Genomic DNA, 27,678 nt, shown 5'->3' with positions numbered 1-27,678 from the left:
TTAAGGGCCACCCTCATTCAGTTTGGGCACCTCTTCACTGACAACATCTTCAAAGCTGCTCTTTACAAATGGGCTCACACCCACAGAACCAGGGGTTGGGACCTGAACATGGGGCTCTCTGAGGAGGACATGGTTAATCCCCAGCAAATGGGAAGGGAAATCTCTGAGGATGTGTAAAACTTAGGGCTAATATTTAAACAAGTGAAAAATGTAAGATCTCTATACAGAGGGTGTAAATCAAAAGGAAAGAGTGTAATATTCTAGAAACAAAAATAAATAAGGCAGTTGTCTCCTTAAGGCAGACATCAAATCAAAGTAGTAAAATATACCTGGATCTATGCCGTGATCTATTGAATGGGCAGGTGAGTAGGAGAGCAGTGAAGAGGGATGTAATTGATTCTGCTGAGAAGAGGTGAAGAGCTTTGCTTTCTTCAGGGCCTAGGACAGTGTACACTATCTAGTGGGTCTCCATAAAAATGCATTTGAAATAAATGGATAAAATATTTTGGGTTGGAAACCACAAATATCACTTGATATTACTATCTAAAAGTGTTCATATAAGTGGTGTTTTCTCCTTCAAGATCAATCCCATGGAATGCTGTGTGAGTGGAGATGAATCCCTGTCCTCTGTGTTCCTGTGCTGCTGTAGCCTGGTGCTGGGTGGCCTCTCTCCCAGGCTTTCCTGGGTGCCCTTGCTGCACACCTTTACAGGAACTGGGAGGGACTCCCATCTCCACTTCCCCTGAGGCCAGGTCTGCAGGGAGAGGGTCTCTTCCCAGTCATGATATGATAGAGGGCATTTCTAGCTCCCCTAGGGCTCCAGAGGTTAGAGTAGACTCACTGGTTACTTCTTGAAGAAGGTCAGACTTTCCTAGAACATGGATCTATTCTTCAAAAAGTGAAGGAAAACTATCTTTAAAAACCAGCCTCAGCAGGGTTGGCTGTGAGCTGAAGGCAATATTGGAGAAATGGATGAGAAGTAGGATAACAGAGACTTGCCCTCGGTCTCTAAGACAGGCCCCTGTTGTTGCAGATGGAGAGTGGTTCTGATTTTTGAAGTTGGAGGGCCTTGCCTGGATATAGAACCACCAATTTATTTTACATAAGTAAGTATTTTCAATTTATTAAAAAAAATAGAAACACTGTGACCAAATTCATTTTGGCTTCAGTGACAAATTGGTCAGCAATAATAATCCTCAGCCACTAGTACTTCCAGACTTCATAATTTTGTTGTAATCCTGACTGATTTTATAATTGTATATGGGCCTTTAAACATTTTTGCTATTTTTTCAAAATTTTGATGCATTTTTCTGTTTTTGCCCTCTTTTCTCTTTTATTTCTAGCTCATGGGATTGGCAGACAGTTATCTTGTGCTAGTTGAATTAACAGCCAAAAAATTAAAACAAAAACAGAAAAGCAGGAAACAAACCAAGTATCCAAGTATCCAATAATAGAAAATGTAATGAGTAAATTATCAGTTACCAATGAGCACACATAGTGTGGCATCAGTTTTACTTAAATATAATGAGAGACAGAACAGAACTGTGGGAAACAAAGGCATGTTGTTTCCATGGAAGCAAGTTACTTCCTTGACCACTGAGTCAAACTGTCCCTTGTGATTATCGGTGCGGATCACAATCTTGGCTGGGAAAGCACAACTGCAGGCAGAGCAATAACATATAGAACAGAACGACCTGAGTAACAAGATTTATGAGTATAGTTACTGATTTTTATAATAATAGTTCCAGTAAAGTTTGTTGGTGTTCATCAATCACTAGTTAGTATAGAATGAGGTAAGGGTAATAGGTAACTTGATTTTGTGCTGAATGTCACATATGTTAGGGGTATATATTCTAGCCCCTTGACTCAATAAAGTTGTCTGATGAGCTTGAGAAATCAGTGCTCTCAGATCCCCTGAACCCAATCTCTCTTTGTCTTTCATTCCCAATATCCTCGGGTCACCGACTAAGACTCCGACAGGTGGTGCCCAAATGTGGGGCCTGAGGCAGAGGATTCATCAAGACACGGCAGCGTAGAATCTTCCACCTCTGGATCGGGAATGCAGAAAGCTGAAAAGCCTTTTTTAAGGTAAGTAGCATTGAAATTAATTAACCCAGGTAGATTGCTGTTTCATATTATTAAGTTTTGCTTTCCGCTAGCATCAGGGTATGGGTAATCAAAGAGGATGCTTGGAAGAATATTCACAGGTTTTGAAAACACTGTTGCACAGTGTAGGCGTCACAGTTAAGACTGCAGATTTGTTGGAATTGTTTGCTTTGGTTCAAAAGCATTGTTATTGGTTTCAACCACAAGGAAAGAATTTGATGAATGTTAAGCAGTGGAGGAAAGTAATGAAAGCATTGAGGAGAGCATATCAGAAAGGAGAGAATATACCTGTATCAGTTTGGGCCTTAGGACAGCATATTGCTGCTGCATTAGATCCTTTGCAGTCTGATGAAGAAGAAGAGATTGTTCTTTTCTCAAGGGAGGAAATGGCTATGAATGATACAGGTAAAGACAGGAACTTGGAGGAGGATCAGGAAGAAGAGGAGTTATTTGAAGTTAAAGACACAAATCCGTTCTTAACTAAATCCATGTCGGAACTAAATATTTCTAAGGCAAACATATATCCTAATTTGACTCATGAGGTTCCTTCTGCACCTCCAGAACCTGGAAAAGTACCTAGTGGACTTTTCTCTATGGACCTGCCTTATATTCATAGCAGCTTTAAGCCAAATCCTGTGCCTGTTACCCCATTAATGAAATGTCTTTTACTGAGATCTAGTCAAGGTGAGCCTCTGGCTATGCAAGCTGTAGCAGCTTTTCCTGTAACTATTCAACAAATTCCTCCTGATGCTCAACACCCACAAGGGGGTGTCAGGCTTCATCCTGAGCCAAAAACTTTTAAACTATTGAAAGATTTAAAACGGGCAAAGATACTAAATAATGTCCTTGTTAGTGAAATCCGGCTTGTAAGAAAACTCTCTGTTAAAGTGTTAACTAAGATAAGGAAACTATTCTGGCAGCAACTCAGCAAACCCCCTGCTGTCTACATAACAATGTAGCTGTGGGCTAGTGGGGGTTAATAGAGTTAAGCCACTGAAAAAAGAGAAAAACATGGCAACATTGGTGTTCTGTTTAGTTCTGCTGTAATCTTTATTATTTCTTTCATTCTGCTTGCTTTGTGATGGGTTTGCTGTTCATTTTCTTGTTTCTCTAGTTGTTCATTAAATCTTTGAGTTTAACTTTCTTTTTAAAAATTTAGGTATTTTAGGGCTATAATCTTCCCTCTCAAGACTGCCTTTGCTGTATCCCATAAGTTTGATAAGTTGTGTTATCATTTTCATTTGTCTCAATATATTTACTGATTTCACTTGCAATTTCTTCTTTGGCCCATTGATTATTTAAGAGTGTGTTGTTCAGCCTCCACACATTTGCAAATTTACTTTTTTCCAGTCTCTTATTGATTTCCAGTTTCATTCCATTATGATCTGAGAAGGTGCTGTGTATAATTTCAGTCTTTTTATATTCATTGAGAGCCGCCTTGTGCCCCAACATGGGGTCTACCTTGGAGAACGATCAATGGGCACTTGAGGAAAATATATAGTCCACAAAGTTTGGATGCAGCTTTCTGTATATGTCTGTTAGGTCTAAGTCATTTATCATATTGCTCAAGTTCTCTGTTTCCCTTTTGATCTTCTGTCTAGTTGTTCTATCTAATGATGTGAGTGTAGTGTTGAAGTCTCCAATGACTTTTGTAGAGATGTCAATGTCTCACTTCAATTTTGCCAGAGTTTGTCTCATGTATTTTAGGACACCTTAGTTAGGTGCATAGATGTTTATGACTGTTATATCTTCCTGGTGGATTGTCTCTTTTATTAATATATAATGCCCTTTTTTTTTTTTTTGCATTTAAAATCTGTTTTAATTAGTATAACTACCCCTGCTCATTTCTGGTTACTATTCATATGGAGTATCTTTTTCCAATCTTTCAGTTTAAGCCAGTTTGTATCCCTGGGTCTAAGTTTCTTCTAGGCAGTATATGGATGGCTCATTTTTTTAAATCTTTCTGTAAGCCTATATCTTTTGATTGGAGAGTTTATCCATTCACATTCAATGAAATTACTATAAGTGCATTATTTCCTTCCACCATTTTATTCTTTGGTTTTCTTATACTGTATCATATTTTTGTCTGTCATTTTACTCTTTTGGTTATCCTTTCTCTATTCTTCCTTCTATCCTCTCCTCCAGGTATTACTCACTTGTCTTTATATTTATTTCTTGCAAAGGTAAGTTCTTTTTGGCAAACTCTCTTAGTTTCTGTTTGTTTGTGAATATATTATACTCACCTTCATACTAGCAGGGCAATTTTGCTGGATAAAGAATTCTCAGGTGGAAGTTTTTCTCTTTCAGTATCTTCATTGTAACATACTGCTGTGTTCTTGTCTCCATGGTTTGTGAAAAGAAATCTGGGCTCAGTCTCACTGGATGTCCCTTGTACATGATGGTTTGCTCCTCCCTTGCTGCTCTGAGAATTTTCTCTTTGAGAGTTGACATTTCTTAGTAAGTCTGTTTGGATTTATACTGATTGGGGTATGCTGCACTTCTTGGACATTTAAGTTCATTTCTTTCATGAGAGTTGGGGAAATTTTAGCTCTTATTTCCTCAGATACTCGTTCTGCCATTTTCTCTTCTCTTCTCCTCTGGAACTCCATTGACATGTACATTTTTGTGTTTCATGTTGTCATTCAACTCTCTGAGCCCCTGCTCAACTTTTTTCCATACTTTTCTCTCTCTATTTTTTTCTTTCTTCAATTTTAGCTGTTCTGTCTTTGGTGTCATTTATTCTTTCTTCTGTCTTTATGAGTCTGCTGTTGTATGTCTCAAATGTGTTTTTCTCTGTGTGTTACCACCGCTCTTTGATTCTTGGCTCAACCTGGATTGTCAGAATTGTCCCTGCTAATTGTCAGTAATAGGCTCATGAACCAGTAATTGGCTGCAGACCTGCTTCCTAGGGCCTTGGGAGGGGAGCTATAGATGCCAGAAAAGGCCTCTCTTACTTATGTTTAGTTTTCTGACATGTGCTTTTTTGTCTGCCAACAGGCAGTCCCCTTTGACAGCTCTTAGTCAATGCCTGGTCTGAGAGTATTTGCTGCAACACAGATGGGATCAATGTGATAGAACTTCCTGCCTGGAGGCTAAGAGCCTTGTGATTCAGACTTTCTCAGTGACAGTTCTCCAGCCTTCTCTCACAGCCCCCTCCCTTTTCCTGGTTTGGAAATATTTCCCCTCCCATCTGAGTCCTCAACAGTCAGTCCCTTTGAGTAGAGAAGGAGACTGGGGGGGGGGGGTTGTATATCTTTAGCTCCTTGTGGGCTCCAAAGGACCACCTGGCCTGGAAGGGCTCCTGGGACAAGGCACACTTAATCTGTGGGTCAGAAGCTGAGTCAGCCTTAGGCTGTGTCCATCTCCCCCCTTTCTTGGGGTGGTGGGTCCCTGGAGTCCCCTTTGTGTGTAGTCAACTTGGATAACATAACTTTAAAGTAAAATCCATATGCACACCCACACAGACAAATTAAGATAGAAAATGAAACAGAAGAAAGGAAATCTGCTGTTTATATATCAGAAAGTAGTCAACCCCAACTTTCTTCATAAAAGTTAGAAACTGCAAATCAAAAAAAGGCAGAGATCCCCCAAATGGACAAAGATAGAATTAGGTCATGCACTGAAGACTGTTATGAGAATCACAGGTTGCAGCCTGATCTCCTTCCCTTTGCTTTCTAACACTCACAGAGAAGGCAAAAGAGACAGTTCCAGGAAACAGTCAGGTATGAAGGGACAAAACTACAGCTGTGCCTTATGGAAATCTCTCAGGTATTTTGGTACTTTTTCACAGTTCAGATCTTGCTCATTAAATAGCCTTTGAGAGCCTCCTTGGACAGGTGCCCTCTATGCATGGTCACAGCCCAGTGTCCAGCCTTGGACTTGTTATGAGTCCTCAAACCAGTCATTAGCCTCCACCATTTCACTGTGGGGTGAAATCTGCCTCAGTGCTCTGAATGATTAAGTGATTTAAGAGGTTTGGTCATGCTTTGCAGAACCTCAAGTTATTGCTCATGGAATTTGGTCAAGATGGCCTGGAGCAGCACAAGTGCCCCATCATGGAGCTAAGGAGCTCCTGGGACTTCTGTAGGGCCCCCATGGTCTGCTCAGGTCTGAAAAAGGCCTCTGTATTGAAGGCCAAGGTGCATGTTAATCTTCTCACATCAGATTTTAAGTAACTGATTTAAGCAGATTTTAAGTCATTCTACCTGAGGCAAGTGAAGCCTGGTCCTGAAGAGGGAGATAGAAAAAAAAATGCAGAACAGACATAAGAACTCAGGAAGGCCAATATTGTGAGACTATTTTTATAGAAACAAATGGTCTGTGTCTCAGCAGAACAGTAATATATAATTATAATGAATTATTTAATTGTGTAAAAAAAGTTAAGATGGTGTCTGTGTAGGAAGAAGTTGAAATGAAATTAGTAATCTAACCAGGAAAGCACTTTGCATGCAAAAATGTTTCAAATACATTTGTAAACTGTCATGCTTGTAGAAAGACCCATGTATCCAAAAAGTGCTGACAAGCTGATTTATTTCCTAAGGTTTTCTGGAAACCAAAAGAAAGACAATACATTCTTTTCTATTGATCATTCTTAGTGCAACTCAGAAGCCTGGTATTACAATAAATATTTGCTGAGTTTATAGGAATTCTATTGAAATCTTCCTCACTTTAAAATGGTAATTAGCATGTCATGACTGCCACCCTGTGCCAGGAAATGTACTTAGATTACATAAATGTTATTGAAAAAATAGAGGGGCCACTTTCTCCACATCATTGCTACAATTTCTTCCATTACTAATCACAATAGTTCCATAGTAGAATATCAGTAAGTCCACTCTAGTCCATACTCTATTCCTCCATCCTGTGGACCCTGGGATGGTGATGTCCACTCCACCTCTACATCAAGAGGGGGCTTAGATTCCACATGGCTGATGGATGCAATTCTACTGCTTGCAGTTGTAGGTTCTCTTGGCTTCCTGGTGTGGTTAACCTTCTTCACCTCCTTGTTAGCTGGTGGGGTAAGCCTAGTGAACCAGAGAGTAGGAGTTACAAGTTTGCTGAGGCTCAGGGCCTGGCTGTCACATGGAGAGTCCAGAGATTCAGGTCTCCTGAGTATACACCAAACCCAGAGCTAATCACAGGTCCAGTAAAAGTGACAGAAGAGGCATGTGTAGAAAGGTCACATCTGAGTCCAACTCCATCACACTCAGGAAAACAAACTCCAAAAGATGTGGAGAAAGTGGCCACAGTAGCTGCTGAGGGTAGGGAGAAGGAAGAAGAAATATGATGGGGGGGCATTTTCAGGATTTGGAGTTGTCCTGGTACTGCAGGGACAGATGCTGGACATTGTATGTTGTGCCATGGCCCACTGGGTGGACTGGGGGAGAGTGTAAACTACAAGGGAAACCATTATCCATGTGAAGGAGCAGTGCTCCAAAGTGTATTCACCAAATGCAATGAAGGTCCCATGATGATGAAAGAGGTTGTTGATGTGGAAGGAGTGGGGTGAGAGGGTGGGGGTATATGGGGACCTCTTATATTATTTATTGTAACATTTAAAAAAAATAAAGGGAGAAAAAATGGAGGGATTCTCATATGCCCCTTAGGCTTCTCCCAGTTTCCACATTAGCAGCCTCCTTCATTTGTGTGGTACATTTGCCTCCTTTGATGAACACGTCTAGGAGCATTGCCACTAGGTGATGATTACAGTTTACATTGAGCTTATACTCTCTCCTACATATTTTTGCAAGTTATTACAAATACACAGTGGCCCATATCTGTCACCACTTCCCTGGCAGGTGCCCCCTTCTCTGAGCCTCAAGCCTCAAGGCACTTGCAGGGAATAGCTCCTGGGTTGTCCCAAGGGAGGAGGTTTGCACCCTGCTGGCATCCTGCTCAGAGGCCCAGCCATGGCATGCCCCAGTGTGGAGCCTGTGCTACCAGGGGTGGGGGCATGGGAAGCACCTCCCTGCTCCTCAGGGCTCCAGCATCCAGCTGAAACGAGGACAAGTCAGGTTCTAACCCACCAGGGACAAACCACTTACCTTTCTGCTGTTTCTCTGCCTAAGGAAAAAGCAGGCAAGTGCTCACATAGGCAGCCTGGAAGTGCTGGGGAAATGCCTGGCAATTAGTGAGTTCCAGGGTCTGACTAATTCACTTGTGAAAGGATTAATTTGCAAAGGATTCTAGGATTTAGAGTTCTGCCCTTGGTTTACCTAGGTCAAACTTTGCTAGGACCAAGTTCAAATCATGGTAGAAATAGAGTTCGATCAATGTGTTAAAAGACAGCTGTCCCCACTGGAATGAACTGATACAATAGTTTTGAGGCAACAACTGATATGAACAAACTGATGCAACAAATGATGCAAACAAACTGATGCAAAAATGAGCAAAGTGAACTGATAGAGCAAATGATGCAAATAAACTGATGCAATAAACTAGGCAACAGGATGACAAACATTTGAGGCTTTCTCAGCCTAAGCCATTCCTCTAAACACCTTGTCAGAAATTCTCAAGGCTCTTCAGTGCCTTTTGATACTACGTTGTTAATACTAAACTCCATGCAACTCATTCAGGCACCGATGACATATTATTCAAATTTAATCCCTCAACTGAAGCTCATTCCCTAGCTAAATACTGTTGATTTCAGCACTAACCCATGGATGCTGTCTAGCCTGTAATTTTCAGTAGAATTTTTTGCCCCTGACTACTTTGGTCTGCTCCCACAATATTGCATTTGCCTTCTTGCTATCTCAACCGATCTTAAGCAAATGATATCCCCATGTTCTGACATCAATTTCAGGGAAAGTTTCCATGTTTATGCTTCTATCTGTGGTGTCATTCTAAATTACAGCACAGCCTATGACTTGCCAGTTTGCACTGTACGTCACCTTTAACCTAACAAAGTTGTGGGTATGGAGAGGATAGCATGGCTCAAATCTAGGATAGAGCTTAGTTGGAGAAGCATATGGGTGCCTCACAAGAATTCAAAATGCTCCTACACAGGGAACCAAAATGTAAGCCCAAGTGTCTGCAAGTCTTCCTACTTTATAGCATTTTTAGTCAGAACACTTTTACTAGCAGAAAACACAAAGCAATCGAACAAGGACAAAAATGATTTCATTACATGAGAAGAAAGTACTAGGGTCCTTTCAGCTCCATTTTCCTCCTATTGTTTTTACTTCATTTTCCAAAATGTTTTCCCTGTGTCAGAGAAAACTATTGCCCCTCTTGGAGAGGAATTCCCCCCTCAGCATCCTTATAATAAGTGTCCTACTGGCTCCAGGTGCCCACACCTGGACCAATCACTGTGCTCATATGTTGAAGGATTTCTGATTGGTAATTTTGTGCTACATGCTTCCTCCTAAGGCAAAGAACCTTGGATTAACAACCCCTCCCCCATCTGAGAATGACACTGGGTAAAATAGATATTTTCCAAAAGAAAGAGATATAGGAGCAGGTAAAATTGTGGACATCTATTACAAGGGATCAGTCTTTCTTTAATAATCAAAATCAAATGACTCCAGCCTCAATATCACAAGGAGAAGCACCAGTTGCCCTGATACCTCCCAGGAGTCCTCTGCAGAGCACCTTTCTCCTATTTTAATCTTCTGTTAGTTTCTGCTTTACTGAGTCACTCTTCACCTTGCCTTCCACCACTGCTGCTCTTCTCCAATGTTGACTCACTCAGCACATTGCTCTTATACTCTCCCCTTCCCCTGCTGAAGGAAACAAGTAAGTCAGAGCAGTAATGCATAATGGATTTTTTAAAATGGAAGGTTTTACATAATAGGTGGGAATTACAGAGCACCATAAAAGAGATGACAAAATACAAGTCTGACTGATCCTATCATTTGATAAAACTCCATCAGCATTTCCAGCCTGGGATATTGCTTTCTGGTCATGACCAGTCTAGGCCCAAAATTACAACCATTCCTTCTCCTCTAGTGGTCATCTTACTACCCTCAAATTCTTCCTAAGGGTAAATTACACCCCAGTCCTCTCCTAAGCTAGTTTTTGATGGTATTTCCAGTGGTTAATGATGGGCCTCTGAACTAGCAAAATTGCCCCGGGTTTTCATTCAAAATACATATGAGATCATGCCACTTCCAATTCAGGATGTGAGGATGTGGAAGAACTTTTCCTCAGGTAGCAACAAGAAAAATCTAAATGAACAATTCAGATAACATAAAATCAGTCATATCTATGGAACTACTGAAGAGTAGTGGGTACTACAGGGCCTTGGTGAAGTGTTTTCCTGAGAACAGTGCCCTTCCCAGTGAGCAGCAAGTTGCAGTGATGTGCAAAGGCCTCTGAGTGCAGATGGACAGAAGAGGAGGTGGCTGAAATGTGAGAAAGTTGACCTGGTCAAGGGAAGCAGCAAGGCTGTCCTTAGGGTGCTGTCATATGGGATTGACCTGAGTCTAGAGAACCCCCAGTTGAAATAATTTGTTTAGCATAACAATTCTTCCCTACCCACCCTTCTCCAGTGAGGATGAGAAAACCTTTGCAAAAAACATTGCTGGGTCAATAGGATATCTATCTAAAAAAAACACAGATAATGGACATCAACTCCTACAACACATCATACCTAAAAAGTAAACCTGAGGTGGAGTATAGTCTAAGTGTAAAAGCTTTAACCAGCAAAATTGTCATGGTTTTTATTCAAGATACTGAGATGGTTTCAAATAAAATACCTAGATGATAACACAGGAGAAAAATCTTTACAACCTGGGAAAGGCAAATATTTATTAGGAGGAACATACAAAAAAATAATATTAAAAGATAAACATCATGGACTTCATCAAAATTTAAAACCTCTGCTCCTGAAAGTAAAGGGCAAGCCAAGGAATGAGAAAAAATATTCTTAATATAGGTATCAGACAAAGAATTTGTACCTAGAATATATATTATATAATGAACTGATAGAAAAAATTCTTACACTTCTAATTTGGAAAAAAAATAAGACAAAAGATTTGGACAGACATGCAGAAAAGAGGATATATTAATATGAAATATATCCTGATATATTATGATAGAGTGCTAAATAAGGTACTTTGCACTGTTATTAAGGAACCACAAATATTAAAACCAAAGTTAGATGCCACTACAATAGCTAACCATGAAAGCATACCAGTATCAAGTATGGGGGAGGAGAGAATCAGAGAACTGGAGCTCTGGCTCTGCTGGTGGTGAGGAGCAGCTATTGCCTCAGACACGAAGAGCAGAGGCTTAACTTCATGAGTCACCTTGGCTGGGTTATGGCAACCAGTTGTTTGGTCAAGCAAGCCTTAACTTGACAGTTACTGTGAGTATGTAACCAGTGGACTTCAATCATCAGTCAGTTGATTCCATCTGTGGCTGATTCCATTTACCCTGGACAAAGGAGGTAGAGACCTTAAAGGATTTCAGCAGTCAGAAAGGAGATTTTATAACTCTACTTCACACAGACAGCTTCTCCTGGGGAATCCAATGTCATCTTCATCAATCTTTGTAGCCTGTCCTACAGATTCAGATTTATCAATCCCCTTGGATGCATGAACAAATTCAATTAAATCAAAATGGATACCTACCTTATATCCAGAACTTCCAAACCTGGGTATTTCTCCAAAATAATGACAACCTATATCCACAGAAAGACACATGCAAGGATGTCCCTTGCAGCTCCACCAGGGGTGGAGGCATTCTCACAAAGGCTCTGCAGCACAGGTTTTGGAATCCAGGGCCTCAGACAAAACCCCAAGGCTGCCTCTAAATGGGCAGATGCAAGCAAGATACTTGATATATTAGTCAGCCAAAGGGGTGCTGATGCAAAATACCAGAAATTGGTTGGTTTTCATAAAGGCATTTATTTGGGATCAGAGCTTACAGATACCAGGCCTTAAAGAGTAAGTTAATTCCCTCACCAAAGCCTATTTGGAGCAAGGTGGCTGCCAATGCCTGCAAAGGTTCAGGCTTCCTGGGTTCCTACATTCCTGGGGTTGCTTTTCTCTGGGTTCAAGGTTCCTTCCTTCCTGGGGCTGGCTTTTCTTTCCTCTGTGTGCTGACATCCCGGGTCTTTCAGCATCAAATTTTAACATCAGAAATCCTCAACTCTGTCCTTTGCCATGCATTTTGCCTGTGAGTCCCCACCCACCAAGGGGTGGGGATGCAACACCCTAATCATAACTCAGTCATGCCCAGGTACAGATCAGATTACAAGCATAATCCAATATTTATTTTTGGAATTCCTCAATTATATCAAACTGCTACACTTGATCAACCTGTGCTCCATTTCCTTCATTTGTAAGATATGTAATAGAACCTACTTCAACAGGTGGTTGTGAGGTTACCTGAGTGATGCTCAGGAATAGGTGCTGGAAAGAGAAGGTGCTTAAAAGATATCAATTATACGATGATGGTGGTGGATGATGGACACCAACTCAGGATGATATGTGTGCGGGAAGGAGACTGCACAGTGGAAAGTCTTACCCATTACTGTGTTCAAGTGTCCCCAACATCACCCCCACTGCTGCCCCTCAATTCATGCCAACATCTCCCATCACAAAGGCACATGACAGGGCATTTTATACTGCCTTTTGTACAGACAAGTCTTCAAGCTCCCACAGGGTCTTCACCCTCCTCCCTCTTTCTTGTAGCTGCACCCAGAATAAGTGAGGACACTGCCACCCATGGACCAACACTGGGCTGTAGGTGAGCATCATCAGGGGTCAAGCAATATCGTGGATGATACAGCATTGATCTCATCTATCAATGGCTGGAAGAATATAAACTTACCATGTCATGTAAAAAACAATTTTAAGAAGATACACACACACTAAGCTCATAACTAAACCTTGATTTGGAGAGAGAAAGACACGAAGTAAACCAGCTATTTCCACACCTTCAGGTGGAACCCTGCACTGCTTTGATTCTCAGCTGGCAGAGCTCAGAGCAGCAGAGCCTGGAGGGGTCACTGAGTCAGGTGCTCAGGCCATTGCACCTTCAGGGTCTGCAGTGGCAGGAGGGTCTCTCCCAAAGGTCTGGGAAAGAAGGGGCATGTTGGGCCCACTGTGGGGCCTGGGAGCAGGGGCGAGTGGGAGGGTCATGGCATGGAGCAGCCCAGGGAAGAATCACTGCCTCCAGGACACCTGGGCCATGGTTTGTATTCGAGCACAAAGAGGACACTTAACTAGCCACAGGCCAGTCACTGAGGATGTGGGTCTTTAGCTCGTTTGGGCTGTCATTAGTTTCCTGTAACACCCACACACACTCACTCAGAGACACATGTACTTGCACACATGACAGCCCAAGGTTTCCATCTTAGCAACACCTGCCCTTCCATGTGCACTTATAAACACACATAGATGAGCATACACACACCACCCAGCACACACTCAGACACGTATGCCCTGAAATGCTGACCCCAGTGCCCATGAGCTCCTACTGGACCTGCCTCAGTCTCTGCACTGCAGCTTCTGAGCCTCATGTGCACACCCTGGAGCCAGCACATATAGTGCCCCAAGGGCTCCTGGGAGCCTCTGCTGCAAGGGCCTCAGCTTACAGAAAAGGGCAGAGGCTGGAGGGGCCGGTCTCTTGCTCATGATGCCATGGCTTGTGAAGGGCACACCTGGGCCTGGAACCCCCACACAGGGTCTGGTTCCTCCCCAGAAGCCTTCAGAGCTGAGGAGCTGCCACACTCTGCCCTCTGTCCAGGGCCTTCCTGGTGGGAATCTCATCTTTCTTTCTGGTGGCTCAGCTGGCCTCAGGGCCGCAGGAGAATGGGGGCAAGAGTGAGGGTCCTCATGGCTGTGGGCCACCTGGACATCAGCATCTTGATGGGGAACAGGAACGTGAGTACATACCAGCTCTGCCTTTATACAGGTCAGAGGTGCAGGATCAGAGAGGAATAAACTCCTGAGGAGGGTCTGCCCTCAGGATGCTTGATGTGCACATTGCTGAGGGTGAAGGAGCCTGTGGGGTTGAATGGCTCAAACCTCCAGTGCTCCTCTGGTCTAGGAATAGCAGCTCCATGTACACACCTGCTGTTCATGTTTGCTAAAGGCCCACAAACTCTTCCTCCCATTGAGCTTGACCATTAGTATCACAAGGGGCACAGCTGAGCATCTTTTACATCCTGAACTAGACTGGAATTCGAACTTCTCTGAAAGCACATTCTGTAGCTGTCTAACCTCTCCTTTCACACCATGTTCCTTTCACTGTACTTCTCAGTACATTCACGTTCATTTTCTCTCTGAATTCCTAAGTCAAGGTCACGGGAATTCATGTGAACTGTAAGTAGGTGTCCAGATGGGGGTGGCTGAGTTTCTTCTTTGCTGGCTGTGGATTAGGAGAGGCAAGAGTGGAGGATGAGGATGAGAAGCGTGAGTCCTCAGGCTTTCCTTAAATGACCACAGGCTTGATGTCGAGGACAGTAGGCCATGGATGCCCTGCTGCAAAAAGAAAGGTATTTTATTCTTAATTATTACTCATTAGCACATTGAAACTCTAAACACTTTTCCAAAATACCACTAGAGAGCACTAGAAATACTTCTCTAGTTAGAAGCCGAGGAGAGGGAGTTCCGAGGCAGGGCTGTGTTTAAGGCTGAAAGGTGAGCTGAGAGCAAACTGATCCCAAACACACGGGTTCATAGGCACCTTCTGGTTTGTGGGAATCCTAGATTCTACCTGTTAAAAATTCAGAAGTTAAAATTTTTAGCCATTCATTTTTTTCTTTCCAGAATTTAGATCCAAATAAATTGAGGACCAGGAAAGATGAAGAAAGGTGAGGTAAAATTTTTCCTATAAAAGAGGAATCTGGGTGATGAAGATGCACATGAAGGAAACCATGGGGTACGGTCATAACTGTAATAAACTTCCCTTAAGCACTTCCTTCTCCCACCCAGCCTCAGTTCGCTCATGAAGCAATAGGAGCTGTGTATGCAGAGCTCAGGAATGGTGTAAAAGGAAGGGGAAGGAATGGTGGATTGAAACAGTGCGAAGTAGGGGTCCACAGCCAACAGCTTAGAGCAAGGACCTCACAACCAGACAAGAAAAGCTGAGATTACGGGCAGATTACGGGCATTGGACCACAATTGTTGCTGTCCATTCGCCAGTGCAAATGCATATTCCAGGCATGGCTGTACCTCTTCTTGGTGCCAACCACTACCTTGGTGTTTACATTTCAGAAGGTGATGCTGATGATGACAAAAACAATAACTACAACAGGAATATATTTTGAGTTGTCAGACACTCTCTAAACACTTTTCACTGTTTTTTTTTAATCCCTGCAACCACAAAATGAAATGAAGATAAGAATAAAAAGAAAGCTGAGGGCCGAGCAGTACCTTCCCAAACTCACACAGACAAGCACAAAGATCTCAGCAGACCAGGTCCCTGCCCTCAAGGAACTTTCCTTTTTTTTTTTTTTTTGTCTTTTTTTTTTTAATTAAAATTATTTATTTTTATGAATTACATTCAAAAAATATGAGGTCCCAATCAACCCCACCGCCCCCACCCCCACTCCCCCCACAGCAACACTGTCTCCCATCATCGTGAGACATCCATTGCACCCAGTAAGTACATCTCTGAACATCACTGCACCCCGTAGTCAATGGTCCTCATCATAGCCCACACTCTCCCACGTTCCATCCAGTGGGCCCTGGGGGGGTCTACAATGTCCTGTAATTGTCCGTGAAGCACCACCCAGGACAACTCCATGTCCCGAAAATGCCTCCACATCTCATCTCTTCCTCCCATTCCCCAAACCCAGCAGCCACCATGGCTACCCTTCCCACACCCATTCCACATTTTCTCTGTGGACATTGGATTGGTTGTGTCCATTGCACATCTATGTCAAGTGGGGGCTTAGATTCCACATGGATACTGGATGCACTCCTCCTGCTTTCAGTTGTAGACACTCTAGGCTCCATGGTGTGGTGGTTGACCTTCTTCAACTCCATGTTAGCTGAGTGGGGTCAGTCCAATAAATCAAAGTGTAGGCGCTGAAGTCTGTTGAGGCTCTGGGCCTGGGTGTCTTATTATCAGTCCAGAGATTCAAATCCCCTAAATATATTTTAAACCCCAGCACCAACTACAATTCCAATAAAGTAGCATGCAAGTCTTGTGGGAAGAGATCCCATCTGAGTCCAGCTCCATCACGCAGAAACACCAGCTCCAAAGAAGGGCCATCTGCCATGGCAGTGAACCCCATCTGCCATGACCATAGAACCCGTGGGTCTCTTTATCCCTCAGAAGAACCAATACCTGGGGTTGTATCTACTTTATCTGTCTCTTAGACTCTGCTCAGTTGTGCATAAGGGCATTCCTTCTGACAACCTCCAGACTCTTTTTTAGAGACTCATAGCCTTATAATCTCATTTCTCCTTTCCATTTCCCCCTTATATTAGGTCAAACAGCATTTTGAAGTCATGTTATTATATGTAGACAAGGATATTCTGCTGATCCGTATTGAACCTTTAATTCAAGGTCATTTTCTAGTTGCATCTTCAGCTGGTATGTGGTAGTGATCCCTCGGTGCCAGGGAGGCTCATCCCCGGGTGTCATGTCCCACGTTGGGGGGAATGCACTGCATCTACATGCTGAGTTTGGCTGTGAGAGTGGCCACATTTGAGTAACATGAAGGCTGTCAGGAGGAAACTCCCAGGCACAGTGCTACTCTAGGCCTTGTTCTTATTGCAGATGTATAGGCTCAAAAGCATAGCCATTAGTATCAGGAACCCAATGTTGGGCCCTCCTTCCTTCCTGGTTCTTGCCGTTGCCCCTGGCGGACTGCCGCTGCTCCCCAGGGTCCATGACCATGACCCCCCGGCCAGGCACCCAGTACCCGCCCCAGCTGTTGTTTTTAATTGTTTCCACTATGAGTATATCTAGACATTACTATATATCCTGGGCATATGCTCTGTATAACTCCCTGTCAGCCATATATATCCTGTCAATAACATCCTATATCAGTATTCCTCTGCTGCCATTGTTGAACCACTCTATGATTCAAAACTTCCTGTAAAGTGAATCGCAACATAATGTCAGCTTCACAAGAGTCTTAGATCACCGAAATTCATATATACAATATACAGTACTTCCCCAGATCCACCATAAAACCTTTTCCCTTCCATAGCGATAATCTTTTAGCTTATTCATATCATATTTCCTGATACTGATGTACAGATTCCGGGACAATAGCTTTCAAACAAGGTGACATCTGTGCTTACTATGTGGTCCATACTTTAGATTGTACAGTTTTCTAAATTTTTTAGTTATCCTATGTTTTGCCTTATGGTTTACATTATTAGTCTGTCGTCCCCTATATGTTTCTGGTGTAATATTACATGTTTTATATTCATCCTCGTGTACTCTCACAGAACTCCTCTCTTGCCCCCATATTCACCTTGGTTCCTTCCATTCCACATCCATTTTCCCCCTCCCCTTGAGGCCCACAACGCCAGCCAATCTCTATTTCCCAAGAAGCCCTGTCCAGAGATCCTTGCAGCAGTATTCAGGGCCTGACTTTCTCAACTGCCCTAATGCCCTGGGAGCCATCCTTTCTCTCGAGAGATACAGTTCTCTCTATTTGATGGCATTAGTCCTCCCCAGGGTGTGGGTCCACCCCAACTCTCACTTCTTGGGTCTCTTCCCAATGGTACAACCCACCTTGGCAAAATGAGCCTTCAGCTATTCCCCCGGAGTCTGTCCCGCATCAGACCATACCCCCTGAGCATCCTAACCAGGTGTCCCTCCTACTTATACTTTGATACGATTTTCTCAACTTTTTGTTCTCAACGGACACCTGAAACTCTCCCATGTTTGTATGTTGCCCCTCCCTCCCCCGAATTTTTGGACAATATTACCCCTCTTCCCATCCCCAGCCCCCCTCAAACCCACAAAGCCCCACCCGAAGACAACCCCTTGCCCCCATTTTGTCCCTTCTTTTTGCTCATACTTACCGCCAGCTCATCACAGATTCCACCCCTGCAGACGTTAACTCACATCCTTCCTCCACCCCCCGCTTCCTGTAAGCCTCTTTTCCAGACTCTAGCTCTCTGAGGCAGTTTGCTTATTTCATATCATTGAGGTCATGTAGTATTTGTCCTTCAATGCCTGGGTTGCTTCACTCAACATAAGATTCTCTAGATTCATCCATGTTATCACGTGTGATTGTAGTGTATTTGTTCTTACAGCCGAGTAGTATTCCATTGTGTGTATATACCACATTTTATTGATCCACTCGTCTGTTGATGGGCATTTGGATTGATTCCAACTTTTGGCGATAGTGAACAATGCTGCTATGAACATTGGTGTACATACATCGGTTTGTGTCCTTGTTTTCAGTTCTGATGGGTATATACCCAGCAGTGGTATTGCTGGGTCATATGGCAGATCTATGTTTAGGTTTTTGAGAAACCGCCAAACTGTCCTCCAGAATGGTTGGATCCTTCTGCATTCCCACCAGCAGTGGATGAGTGTTCCCCTTTCTTCACATCCTCTCCAGCATTTGTATTCTTCTGTTTTTTTCATAGCTGCCAATCTTATGGGAGTAAGATGGTATCTCATTGTCGTTTTGATTTGCATTTCCCTGATAGCTAGAGATTTGGAGCATTTTTTCATGTGCTTTTTAGCCATTTCTATTTCTTCTTTGGAGAAGTGTCTGTTTAAATCTTTTTCCCATTTTTTAAATGGGTTGTTTATCTTTTTGTTTTCGAGATATATGAGTTCTTTATATATGCAAGTTATAAGTCTCTTATCAGATATATGGTTGCCAAATATTTTCTCCCATTGTGTGGGTTCCCTTTTTACTTTCTTGACAAACTCCTTTGAGGTGCAGAAGGCTTTAATTTTGAGGAAGTCCCATTTATCTATTTGTTCTTTTGCTGCTCATGCTTTTGGTGTGATATTCATGAAGCCATTTCCTATTACAAGGTACTGTAGATGTTCCCCTACACTGCTTTCCAAGATCTTTATGGTCTTGGCTCTTATATTTAGGTCTTTGATCCATCTTGAGTTGATCTTTGTATAAGGTGTGAGATGGTAATCCTCTTTCATTCTTCTACAGATGGCTATCCAGTTCTCCAGGCACCATTTGTTGAATAGGCCATTCTTTCCCAGTTGAGAGGGTTTGATGGCTTTATCGAATATTATATGGCTATATACATGAGGTTCTATATCTGAACTTTCAATTCGATTCCATTGGTCTGTGTGTCTCTCCTTATGCCAATACCATGCTGTTTTCACTACTGTAGCGTTGTAGTATGTTTTGAAGTCAGGAAGTGTGATTCCTCCTATTTTGTTTTTCTTTTTCAGTATGTCTTTGGCTATTCAGGGCCTCTTTCCTTTCCAAATAAATTTCATAGTTAGTTTTTCTAGTTCCTTAAAGAAGGCTGTGTTGATTTTTATTGGGATTGCATTGAATGTGTAGATCAGTTTCGGTAGGATAGACATCTTAATAATATTCAGTCTTCCTATCCATGAACAAGGAATATTCTTCCATTTATTTAGGTCTTCTTTGATTTCCTTGAACAGTCTTGTATAGTTCTGAGTGTATAGGTTTTTTACCTCTTTAGTTAAATTTATTCCTAAGTATTTGATTTTTTTATTTACTATTGTGAATGGTATTTGTTTCTTGATTTCCTCCTGATCTTGCTCATTATTGGTGTACAGAAATGCTACTGATTTTTGCGCATTGATCTTATAACCTGCGACTTTGCTGAACTCATTTATGAGTTCTAGCAGCTTTGTTGTAGATCTCTCAGGGTTTTCTATGTATAGGATCATGTCATCTGCAAATAATGAAATTTTGACTTCTTCCCTTCCAATTTGAATGCCTTTTATATCTGGTTCTTGCCTCAGTGCTCGAGCAAGTACTTCCAAGACAATGTTAAATAGGAGTGGAGACAATGGGCATCCTTGTCTTGTTCCTGAGTTTAGAGGGAAGGATTTCAAGATTTCTCCATTGTAAACAATGTTGGCTGTAGGTTTTTCATATATACTCTTTATCATGTTCAAAAAGTTTCCTTGTATTCCAATCTTTTGGAGTGTTTTTATCAAGAAGGGGTGCTGTATTTTGTCAAATGCCTTTTCTGCATCTATAGATATAATCATGTGATTTTTTTCCTTCAATCTGTTTATAGGGTGTATCACATTGATTGATTTTCTTATGTTGAACCATCCTTGCATACCTGGAATAAATCCCACTTGGTCATGGTGTATAATTCGTTTAATGTGTTGTTGAATATGATTAGCAAGTATTTTGTTAAGTATTTTTGCATCTAGGTTCATTAGAGAAATTGGTCTGTAATTTTCCTTTCTTGTGGTGTCTTTGTTTGGCTTTGGTACTAGGATAATGTTGGCCTCATAGAAGGAGTTAGGCAATGTTCCTTCTGTTTCGATTTTTTGGAATAGTTGCAACAGGATTGGTGTTAGTTCTTTCTAGAATGTTTTGTAGAATTCACCTGTGAAGCCGTCTGGCCCTGGGCTCTTCTTAGTTGGGAGATTTTTAATGACTGATTCTATCTCTTTGCTTGTGATTGGTTTGTTAAGATTATCAATTTCTTCTTTCGTCAATATGGGCTGCTTATGTGTTTCTAGGAATTTGTCCATTACCTCTAAATTGTCATTTTTGTTGGAATATAGTTTTTCAAAGTATCCTCTTATGATAGTCTTTATTTCTGTGGGGTCAGTGGTGATATCGCCTTTCTCATTTCTTATTTTGTGTATTTGCATCTTTTCTCTTTTTTTCTTTGTTAGTCTCGCTAAAGGTTTGTCAATTTTGTTGATCTTCTCAAAAAACCAGCTCTTGGTCTTGTTTATTTTTTCAAGTGCTTTCTTATTTTCTATTTCATTTAGTTCTGCTCTTATCTTTGTTATTTCCTTCCTTCTTCTTCCTGTTGGGTTACTTTGTTGTTGTTTTTCTAATTCTGTCAAAAGAGCAGTTAGTTCTTCAATTTTTGCTCTTTCTTCTTTTTTGATATGTGAATTTATGGCTATAAATTTCCCTCTCAGTACTGCTTTTGCTGCATCCCATAAATTTTGGTATGTTGTGTTATCATTATTGTTTGTTTCAAGGTAGTCATTGATTTCTTTTGAGATTTCCTCTTTGACCCACTGTTTTTCTAAGAGTGTGCTGTTTAATTTCCAAATTGTGGGCCTCTGTCCCTTGCGAATTTCCAGCTTCACTCCACTGTGGTCAGAGATATTGTTTTGTATAATTTCGATCTTTCTGAATTCATTAAGCCTTTCTTTGTGGCCTAGCATATGGTCTATCTTGGAGAATGTTCCATGTGCGCTTGAGAAAAATGTATATCCTGCTGTGTTTGGGTGTAATGATTTATATATGTCTATTAGATCCAGCTCTTCTAATATACTGTTCAAATGTTTTGTTTCCTTAGGGATTCTCTTTTGAGATGTTCTGTCCAGAGTTGATAGTGGTGTATTAAAGTCCCCCACTATAATTGTAGATGCATCTATTTTTTCACTTAGTTTTTCCAGCGTTTGTCTCACGTATTTAGAGGCACCCTTGTTAGGAGCATAAATATTTATGATCGTTCGATCTTCTTGACAGATTGTCCCTTTCACTAAAATATAGTATCCTTCTTTGTGTCTCACAATTGTTTCGCATTTAAAGTCTATTTTGTCTGATATTAATATAGCTACTCCTGCCTTTTTTTGGTTGTTGTTTGCTTGTTTGATTGTTTTCCAGCCATTCACTTTTAATCTCCATGCATCTCTGGGTCTAAGATGTGTCTCTTGTAGGCAGCATATAGATGGGTTGTATTTCCTTATCCAGTGTCCCAGTCTGAATCTTTTGATAGGTGAGTTTAATCCGTTGACATTCAGTGTTATTACGTTTAGAGAGTTATTTATGGTAGCCATATTTTGGTTGGATTTGTGTTTGTTATATTTTGTTTGTATTATTATATTTTCCCCTTTTATTTTTGTCTTTTTTGTTGCTCTTACACTCTCCTCCATCTCTGACTGTCCTGTTTTTTCCTTTCTTCTTGCAGAACTCCCTTAAGAATTTCTTGAAGGGGAGGTTTCTTGTTGATATACTCTTTCAGTTTCTGTTTATCTGTGAATATTTTGAACTCTCCATCATTTTTGAATGCTAGTTTAGCTGGATAGAGTATTCTTGGTTGGAAATTTTTTTCCTTTAGTACCTTGACTATATCATACCACTGCCTTCTTGCTTCCATGGTTTCAGATGAGAAATCAGCACTTAATCTTATGGAGCTTCCCTTGTATGTGATGGTTTTCTTTTCTCTTGCTGCTTTTAGAATTTTCTCCTTGTCTTGAGTATTGGATAATTTGACAAGTATATGTCTTGGGGTGGGCCTGTTGGGGTTTATGACCAGTGGAGTGCGCTGTGCTTCTTGGATATGTACGTCTGTCTCTTTCAGTAGATTTGGGAAGTTTTCAGTCATTATTTCCTGCAACACTCCTTCTGACCCCTTTCCCTTCTCTTCTCCTTCTGGAATGCCTATAATACATATGTTTGAGCATTTTGCATTATCGTTCAGGTCCCTAAGTCCTATCTGGATTTTTTCTACCTTTTTATTGACCACTTCTACTATCTGTTTGATTTCCAATGCACTGTCTTCCACATCACTAATTCTCTGCTCTGCCTCTTCTAGTCTGCTGATATTTGCTGCAAGTGTATTTTTGATTTCTTGAATTGTGGTGTTCATTTCCATCATATCTGTTATTTTTTTGCGCATGTCTGCAATTTCCCCTCCAAGTGTTGTCTTCATGTTGTTAACCTCTTTCATTACTTCATCAAATTTGTCGGTGATAAATGTTTTGAGATCTTTCATTGCTTGTGCGAAGTTCTGCTCCCCTTCCTGATTTTTAGTTTGTTGATTGGATTCAGTCATGTTTTCCTGATTACTGGTTTGGTTTGTAGATTTTTGTTGCTGTCTTGTCATCATTTTTCCTTGACAGGTTTAATTAGGTCTGTAGCTTCTTTGTCTAGTCTTGGTGATTAATTAACTGGGTTTTTTTTGCATAAGTGTTATATCTTCTCTTTGTCACTTTGTTCTTCCTATTCGAATTTCTTATTGCTGGTTAAGTTCACTTTAAAGGAAAGTATTAGTGCTGGGGAAAGGCAATTGTGTAAGGAAGGAAAAAGTGTAAAGTATTATTTGTGATATATGTTAACAAAGCATCAATATGAGTTCTGGGAGGATGGAGGTTAGATCATGTAAATTGTGTAGAGTTCTAGTAGTAGGAAAGTACCTATAATAAGGTAGACGACTGAATATGGGAGGAATATGGTACGTACTAAGAAGCTATTGTTTTCGTGAGAGAGGGAAAGACAAAAGAAAGGTAATCGTTTCAAGGGCAGATACCAGATGGAAAACTAAACAAAGGTATTAGAAATTAAGAGTTAGATGCTTAGTGGATCAAAGAAAGGGAGTTGGAATGTAGGAGAGATAGCAGATGGTGGAGCATATCAAGTTGTAGGGGAAAGGGGTTAGTGTAGATAGCCTAAATCTATTCACAGAGAAATGAGGCAGTGGAAGATGAGGAAACCCAGTAAATGTGAGGTGTTTTCTGCAGGACCTATTGTATTGTTAAGATAATATAGAATAAGAAGAAGATCGGGGACAAGAAAGAGAGGATAAAAAAAAAAAAAAAGGAAAAAGAGACTTTGGGGGATATGGTGGGAGAAAATACTAGGGGATAATGCAATGCCAGGAATCAGAACATTTAAAAACTTGAATAAAAAAAAAATAGAAATAGAATAAAAATAAAAGCAAAACAAAATAAAATAAAGAAGAAAAAACGCAAACTTTGAGGGCTAGGATATTCAAGGGCCTCAGATGTCAGATGAACCTCAGGGCGTGGTGGATTCAGGGATGGACAGTCTGAGGTATTAAGGCCTCAAGAGGTGTGAGTCTCTGGCGTGTGGGCCGCCAGAGTCCAGGGAACTCAGACCTGTCAACCTCAAGTCCAGTTAACGGGAATCCTGGGAGCACCACAGTGCATCACAGCCTTCAGGGATCCCCGCAGCTGGGTGCCAGCCCTATGGGTGAGGTCTCATCCACAAGCTCTATCCTGTGTTCTGTGTCCTACAATTCACTCACTAGGGTCTATTGTGTGGATATATCACCAATTGAGTTCAGGAACCCTCCCACCCTGTGGTCCCCAGGAACGTCCACCTGGGGGCTCCTCTAGGCTGCAGCCAATTTAATGACTCAGATCAAATATCCAGATCCGGGGGAGGGGCTCCAGCCAGAAACGCTAATAGCAGAGTCCAAACCCAAAATTCCCACGCTTCGCAAAATATTCCCCTAATCAGGTTCCAAACGTCTGACACCCCGTGAGACCCTGGTAGCGTCTCTTTGTTGCTATCACTTTGAGACTGCTGTAGTTCTGCAGCAGGGGTGGGTGGGTGGGGGCGTGGCTCTAGGCGGAAACGCTATGTTTGTGTCCGCAATCACAACTTCCCCCCCCCCTTTGCCCTAAAACCCCGTCTGTCTGCCCAAATGGGTCTGCAAGCACCTCCCTTCCCACAAACCCCCAATAGGCCACCCAGGGCCCACGAACTCCCCAGTACTACAGAGGCTCCAAAAAAAAAAATTAATTAATTAAAAAAAAAAAACAAAAAAAACACACCAAAGAACAGAAACCCCTCCGCAGGCCCAGCTCCGGCTGCCGCCGCCCGCTGCCGAGGCCTGGACCGGCTCCGCCTGGCTATGTACGCCAGGCCCCCACGGCCTGGACCGGCTCTGCCCGGCTCCGCTCGCTGCAGCGGCCGGGCCCGGCTCTGGCGTCCGCCTCCTGCGACCCGGGCCTGGACCGGCCCCGCCCGGCTCCACAGGCCTCCGCGGCCCAGCCCGGCTCCGCCCGCCGCTGCGGCCGGCTCGGCCCTGCCTGGCTCCGCTCGCCGCTGTGGCCGTGTCCCAGCCCGGCTCTGGCGTCCGCCGCTGCGGCCCGGCCTGGCTCAGCCCCACCGCACGGAGCTAGATGCCTCGGCTCTGCCTACCCAAGGAGGGAATCCTCTACAGGTAGCTGGGATCTCCGTGTATATTTCACAGACGGATCCTCTCTGTTACCTTCCCTCCAAATCGATGTCCAGACACCTCCGGACCAGCAAAAATCCCGAAACAATCCGGTCCCAAAGAGTCTCCAACGCCACCCAGCTGATTCCCTGCAGAAGACCCTAACAGGGATGTTCACTCAGCTGCCATCTTGCCCCCTCTCGGAACTTTCAATTCAATGAGAAGAAAGGGAATGGCACAGGCAGGTGGGGGGGGGGGGGGTGAACGAGCTTCCTGGCATTTTGTTGGCATTTTCTATTATAATTCTTGATATTTTTTTTCTTAGTTAACGAGAATGAATACAGTTCCTTTTCCCTTCTTATCTTTTCTTCCTTCCACTGTACCTTTTTATTTATTATATATCCTGCTTATACAGACTTCCATTGGTCAACATCATACCTTTTAAACATATATTTAAATGAGTATCTTCATATTGAATTCATCATTATCCATAATCCTGACTTTCTCTTCTTGATAAATTTCCATGTTTTGTTGAGCTTTTGGGGAATTCTCATTCCAAATGGCAATGCGTAAATTGTTTTAATTCAATCTACTTTGTTTAATAATGTTTTCTAACAACAGTACTAAAATATCCAACCTTATTATCAACCATGAATGGAAAAATATCTAAACCAAATATAAACAGTTTTTTTTGATGCTGTAAAAGTTATTTATTCACTATATACAGATCATGTCCCCTATAAAATGTACACTGAAAAGTATAATTTGGTCAACATTTTCTCAATTACAGATCATACTAAATCAGTTGGGGTAACAGCTTTGTCTGCCTCAAAATAATTGAATAATTTTAGCACCCAAAGGGTCTCTTCCAGGAAAAGTAGATACACATCTAATGTACAGAACCTACATGATTACACCTCTAAGTACACAATCACCATGTTCTTTAACACTATTCTAGAAACAAACCTATAAACATTGTTGCTCACTTTGCCTTATAAACAGTTTTAATGAGTCTTTTTTCAACTCTGTTCTTCTATTTCTATGTCTTATTACATGGATTCCTTTTTTATTTTATTGGAGTATATCCTTGAGCAACTTCCTTTTAAAAAATATTCATGTACTGTACATTTCCATTGTCTGTGAATATCCAAAGAAAAAGACCATTTGTCCCCATAAATATGATTCATATATTGTCTCAAAATAGAATTCCATATTCAAGTTGTTTTTCCTCAGATATGTAAAAAATGGCACCTAGTAACCAATGTTCAAGGGAAAAGTTGAATGCCATTTTTATCATTCCCCACTTGTAGTCATTTTCTTTTTTTCTAGATGGTTTTAGAGGCATACACACACAAATATTTTTACTCATAAATATTTGAACAAAGGAGTAGCAGGGAGACTTATTAAGTTCCTAACAAGAATCATCACCTGTGAAAAACAAACATGGACACCAAGCAAATAGATGCATATTGTAAGTAGAGGGAGAAGCAGATCAGAGGAACATCAAAGTGACTCAGGTAACAGGAGGACCTTGGGCTGGCCACCCCTCTCTAAGGTATTGACACATTTAGGTATTGACACATTTAGGTACTGACACACCTATAAATGCAGGACTGAACCTCTTCCCTCTCTACCACACTCAGCCTCCTGCTCTCCTGTCCTGGTCTGACCCCCAGGTGACTCTCAGCCATGAGGACCCTCGCTGTCCTCTCTGCCATTCTCCTGTTGGCCTTCCTCACCCATGCTGAGCACTTTGGAGAAAGTGCTGAGGAGCAGCCTGAGGCCCAGCACCAAGATACGGCCATCTACTTTGCAGGGAATGCAAGGGCCGTGCAAGAGGCTCAGGTGAGAGCCCAGTGGTGCCACCAAAAAGCCAGCCACGATAGCATTAGCAAGTGAGGGCCTTCAAACTAGAGACTCTTCTAGGGTTCTTGGAACACCAGAGGATTGGGTTCCAGGAGGTGTGCATGGGAGAATCAGCAGCTTCAGGGTCAGAGGTTGACAAGCCTCTTACAGTTGTTCCTTAGCACTGGCAGGCAGGGCTCAAAATCTGGAGTGTGTGGATGGGTTGGAATTTGGGAGCTGTATTGCAGGGGGTGTGATAAGCCTGTGAATGATAGACTAGAATGATTGAAGAATGATCCTTCATGAGCAACTCAGAGTAAGATTTATTTTTGCTTCATGACAAACACATGAATTCTCTCCATCCTTTTATGAACGGTGTACATTGATTGATTAGTGGTAGACATGGCGTGTCTTAGAGCATCTCCCGTGGTCTGCTCTGCCTCTCCCCCTTCCCTCCTTTCCCACTGTGTCTGATGCACCCCTTCTCTTCCCAGGGCCTCAGCAGAGAGTCGCCTGCTTCTGCAGAACTGGGTGCTGCTTGTTCAATGAGCGTCAACTGGGGATCTGTCCTCGCAATGGCAGATGTTACAACTTCTGCTGCTCCTGAGCCATGTCAACTGAGATGCAAAGCAGTGCAAGATCCAATCTGAAGATCTTGAAAAGAGTGATTTCACTCTGTATGCTTTGTAATTTTTCTTACTTCTCTATCCAAAGTAAAGTTAAAGCATTAGCCTCA

The 27,678-nt window shown here is 42.1% G+C and overlaps 1 long non-coding RNA gene across 1 annotated transcript; it reads left to right on the top strand.

The window, feature by feature from the left end:
- Positions 1 to 1,545: 1,545 nt before the first annotated feature.
- On the top strand, positions 1,546 to 27,678 carry LOC111765323 (uncharacterized). The gene is made up of 4 exons (XR_011647412.1): positions 1,546 to 2,088; positions 25,175 to 25,338; positions 26,741 to 26,942; positions 27,437 to 27,678. It is a non-coding gene; the product is annotated as an uncharacterized lncRNA (long non-coding RNA).

The sequence above is a fragment of the Dasypus novemcinctus genome, chromosome 25, assembly GCF_030445035.2.
Source record: "Dasypus novemcinctus isolate mDasNov1 chromosome 25, mDasNov1.1.hap2, whole genome shotgun sequence".
Taxonomy (NCBI): domain Eukaryota; kingdom Metazoa; phylum Chordata; class Mammalia; order Cingulata; family Dasypodidae; genus Dasypus; species Dasypus novemcinctus.
This window is presented reverse-complemented; position numbering and strand designations above follow the sequence as displayed.